The sequence below is a fragment of the Cydia pomonella genome, chromosome 17, assembly GCF_033807575.1.
Source record: "Cydia pomonella isolate Wapato2018A chromosome 17, ilCydPomo1, whole genome shotgun sequence".
NCBI classification, from domain to species: domain Eukaryota; kingdom Metazoa; phylum Arthropoda; class Insecta; order Lepidoptera; family Tortricidae; genus Cydia; species Cydia pomonella.
The window spans coordinates 19,099,243-19,104,387 of NC_084719.1; the positions used below are offsets into that span (position 1 = coordinate 19,099,243).

At 33.0% G+C, this 5,145-nt stretch overlaps 1 long non-coding RNA gene across 1 annotated transcript; it reads left to right on the plus strand.

The window, feature by feature from the left end:
* The first annotated feature begins 1,668 nt into the window (after nt 1–1,668).
* Nucleotides 1,669–4,342, plus strand: LOC133527261 (uncharacterized). Its single transcript, XR_009800849.1, has 4 exons — nt 1,669–1,773; nt 2,097–2,177; nt 2,533–3,724; nt 4,138–4,342. It is a non-coding gene; the product is annotated as an uncharacterized LOC133527261 (long non-coding RNA).
* The last annotated feature ends 803 nt before the right edge of the window (nt 4,343–5,145 follow it).

The window sequence follows — 5,145 nt, forward strand, 5'->3', positions numbered from 1 at the left end:
CTCGGTCCGTTCTGTTCATTGGTAGGCTTAAGGCTACCCAACTTAACAATAATTATTCTCTGTGGTTGAAATCAGGCCTCCACAGACTGTACGATGTCCAGACACAGCAAACATAACTAAATATTTTACACAACATGAACATTAACACGCACACGCGAACGATTCATTATCACTACACTTTTTTGATATATCTTTTTAAAATGATGCGTTAAACACTTCACAAATTCATCCTTATCTATTAATCATAAAACGGTATTCGCGTGAAAAAGATAAAAACAAATACAAAATCGCACTTATATTACACTCCTCTCTATCCTGTGTCGTATTCCCCAATATTGAAAGTCATGGTCTGCCTTTTGCATCACTTTCTCTCTTATGATTTTTCTCTATCTGTTTCTGTCTCTGGCGGCAGTGGCGCGTAATTGGTCAGAACAATGTATTTGACTGCGTCCGCATCCAGGGCTTTTCTCGTCTACTTTGCTTTTCACACTTACTTCACTCCATGAAATCTTGAACACTAGCTAATCATCATTATAAGGTTTTCTTCGTTCCATGTTTATTCTTCTACAATCTTTGTGTCAAATTAAATTATGATTTCCAATAAATTTCTTAAATACGTTCCTCTTTTTCCCCCTCTATATCTCTCTCTTTCCATACTTAAACATGACAGTGGTCAAAATTCAGTTCTAATGCAATAACTCAGTCTATTACGAATTTCATTTAGCTTCCGCAATAAATTATATCATTATTTTTTTGACTAGAAAAGAAAATACTTTTGTGTTCATTACAGAATCTTTCTTCTTTTTATTCTTCATATATCACAACACACGTAAAAACTCGAAGCACAACTAACTCTAAAAACGCACACAATTAATCGCAAGATCTGTAGAGCCCTTAATGACAAGTGTGAATGCGTCTCCGTCATTTTCTCGTATCTAAGAAATATTCATACAAAAAGACACTACCAACATAAGGAAATAAAACGTGAAAGCTTCCACGCCATCTTGTTGTTATCTATGATCCGCTCCTTACACTATTGCGTAGATATTAAAGCGTTAATTTGACATTGTATTGAATTCAGTGTATCCCTTTCATTTTTAGAACTAATAAAAGAGACGTGTTTATTAAATCCCGTTTTGATTATGCATCATGGTGATTTACCACTAGAAATTACGCCCACCAGCACACATGCAGAACAAAGTTCGAAATGGCTATAATTGTTTGATGTGTTAACTTAGTTTGTAAGTATAATATTTCAGACTTTAAATAACGTTTTGCTTTTATAAAGCCGTGTGATTAATTGTAAATATGAAGATTCATATTACATAGATATGTACAGTGTCCTGAGTGTTTGATCTAGGTTCCGGATTTAAAATAAAGTTCGCAAGAATCTAGGACCTTGTCGTGAACTTAAAACAAAATACAAATAATAAAAGTTTAAGATGATTACGGAACAGAAAATGGTATGTATTTTTTTTCAGTTTTAAACCATTATCTAAACCATATTAATGTATCTTTGCAATTCAATCTCATAAAAGAATTCCCCTTAATGAACAAGCTATGTGTATTATTTTATTTCTATCCAGTCTTTCTGACAATTTCGTTCTGAATAACATCTACAAATTTTTTCATAACCAATATTTAATTTTGTTTTGATTTTCAGGTTATAAAAGCAATACGTCCAAAGTGAAACAATAAGTGCGAGAACTTGAATGATTTGTGCCTAAGCCGCGTCTTTTGAATTGACAAAGTCAAATCAATGAAAACTATCATGTAAGTACAAAATTTGAAATAACCTCTTGCTAAAAAGTGATCCCTTAATTAATTTTTAAAGAAAGACGCACTGACTGCCCTTGACATTTTAACCTCTTTGTCATATCTGGTTTTTTAATTAACCTAAGCCATTATCAAAGAATCAAATAATCATACAACACAAGTCGAAGTAAAAGTAAATCAACTTAAGCAACTCTAAATTTGCATTTATTTGCCAAATTGCCATACTACAACCTGTAATACACTCTTCCATAAATTAATCCCAACTATACTATTTTGTCATTGAAACCCATTCCTTAACAAAAATGTCTTACAATTTTCAGCCCATCGGAGTGTACTTAGCCTGACTCAAAGAAACTCTACTCCTGGTCTAACTACTTTCCATGACTTCTCCACTAATTCAGGTAAATGTTTACTATTTGACTTGTTTTTACCAAATAAATTCCAAAATGTTAAATATAGGGTCAATTGTGAAACTCTGACATTTCTGTTTGAAATTAAATAACATGTAATAATAATAAACAACAATTTCATGTCAGATTTTAGTTCTAAAATGTATCAAACCAAACACACAAGTCCAATTGCATTTATAGTATGACAAAAATTAACTCTAATGCCTATCTACTATGTAATCTCTGTTCCTGGGTAGCTAGTTTAACTTTATTAGACAATTCTTACATTAAGCTTAATTTATACTTTACTCTTTGATTATGAATTAACTACTATATGTTAATAATTTGTTTCATTGTATAATTTCAGAACAGCAAAAATTACCTGCTTCAAATACCTTGTTGCACCTCAAGTCTCCATCCTGCAATATTTAATCTGAGCAAAAACATGGAGATCCTGATTTGTGTTAACAACAATGAGCTGACAACATCCTCTCCCAACACATTAACAACTTTGAGACAGCAACGTCTCTCCCGCCCATACAAGAGTCAAATGTGGAGTACTATATGGAAAACCATATAAAAAGAGCCTGCCAATCCTTAGTTTATGAATCATCATTAATATCCAATCGAGTTTCAAATGAGGTAAAATACTACAAAACCGCTGATGTAGAGTAACAAGATTACAGGCTGGAAAAAATGTACCAATCCATTGTGAATAAAAACACCTACAGAAGACTAAGAAGGTATAGGCTGCCCTTGTTCCATCAAACCTGTTTGGAAGTTGTAGTCACGTGACTAGTTATGCTTTAAGTACCGCTACGAATCAATTGTAAAACCTGCACTATCTTGTGACTAAAAAAACATAGAGAATGAAGATCCTAGTACTTCAAGTCTTCGCTTACATGTTGCTATGGGATTCTAGACTCTGTTTTTAAGCTTTAAATACATAAGAGTATGTATCAACCTGCAATTATGAAGCAAATTGTGACACTGACAGTAAGACACAGAAAATGATGGCCACGCTTGCCCCTTCAAAACCTGTTTGAAAAACAAATTTACTGACATGTTTCATCAGGCTTTCCTTCTACTAGCTGCTTGTAAAGTCTGCACTTCATTTGACTGAAAAACTTAGTAAATGACTACAGATTCCTGACAACAAGCCCCTGCGGTTGTTTCGACACGTTTCCTGAACAAAATTCTTTTGGAACAAAGTCCTATTGATGCAGACAAACACCTTTTGACCTAGAATCTGTGAAGAGACGGAGTAGTCGCCGCGACGGAAATGAAGATAAATAGATTACAGTATTTCTAGAAGAGAAATTAGCAACACAAATACTATTTATGATCCCAATATGACAAATGAAAGCCGTAACTCCGAGCGTCCTACAGACTTATCAAGATGATTCAACTAGAGTAAACTACGAAAGGTAAAACTGAAATAAAACGAGCCCATAAAGATCACAGAAGTTAGTATGGCATGGCGCGAGTTCGTGCAGACACCCTGCATCCTTGAAGTGTCCTGGAACCCAACATCATGTATTATGTTGTCAAACAAAAAGGTATCTTTCATATTTTTCTTAAACAAAAATGAATTTAAATTGTATGTTTGAATTCTCTATCTGTGTTATTGTTATTACGATTCTATTATTAAATCTTGTTGTTAATACATGCTTACAGACATCCTTACATTTTATGTAGTGATTAACCTAATTTAGTCTACATGGTACCTACATAGTTACTCAAGTTATGTGTTATCAGCCAAGTAACATCTGAAAATCGCTAACTACATCTTCCTATAAATGTATTCTAGTAATATATCTACAAATTTAAATTCCCTAATCCTTACTTTAACCTTAAACTAAATTTTAAACTTACAAATGTTAAAACATACAAGAAAAACAACAAAATTGATATGTTGAAACCATTTAACCCAAGCAATAGATATTGATTTTATTTATTTTCCTGATTTCAGAAAGTCTGCAATCTCTCCTGTTCTCTAGTCTAATCAACCTGAGGTCTGCTGTTCCGATACCACAACAAATCATCAAACTACAAGCTGTTTAAGAAGATTTCACTAATTATGCTATGCATTTGACTCCATGTGTAATATACATGTAATATGTGACAAAAATGTGTTACTTGGTCAATAATAAAGGAAATATTCCGCTTTATTTGAACCCCATCTGTGTGCTAGCCTTGACCTTGTACCTTTACAAATAGATTAACCGCAATCAAACTAAATACTATTTTTTCAATATTTAGACTAGATAACTAGCTTTCTAAATAACTGATCTATAAATAGCAACATAGCAAATTAGATATCTACAACTTACCTATTACTAACAATTTATTACTAACTGCCCTTAAAATATAAGACTCGAGCCTAGCTTACAGATTTACCATTAAGCACCCATTATGAAACAAAGTCTCCAAAGGCATCCCCATCTGCCCAAGTGTAGGTTAATGATAAACCCAAAAATTACTAAACAGGTTTCCACGCGATCCCTATCAATAGAATGATTCTAAAACAAAGTTTAGGTATAGTATAATTTAGAGCAAATCGTCGGCATTTCTACCATGCTATAGTATCCTTCAAACAGGAAGGGCACGCTGACTGATGTCATATCCTTACAATTCATAATAATGTCAAATCTCGCAAAATAATCCCGAAAAATACTAGAGTTAAAATTACAAAACGACATGCGAAAGAACCGCTTCTAAAGAAAATGCAATCATCAGTAGAACTGGTAATCAGTGGGTCCCTTAAATAAGTCGTATGCAATGTTTGTATTTAAATAAATGAATAACGCTATAAAGTCGGAGTAATAATTTCTTTTTAATTATTTAAGATTAACAGAAAGTTAATATTTCCAAATGTTGCAAGAAATATTTGAAACTTTACAGTCAATGATTTCAAAGTAAAGATAAGCCCATGCATACAATTCCGACCTATCTAATCACTGCACGCAACACAGCGTCA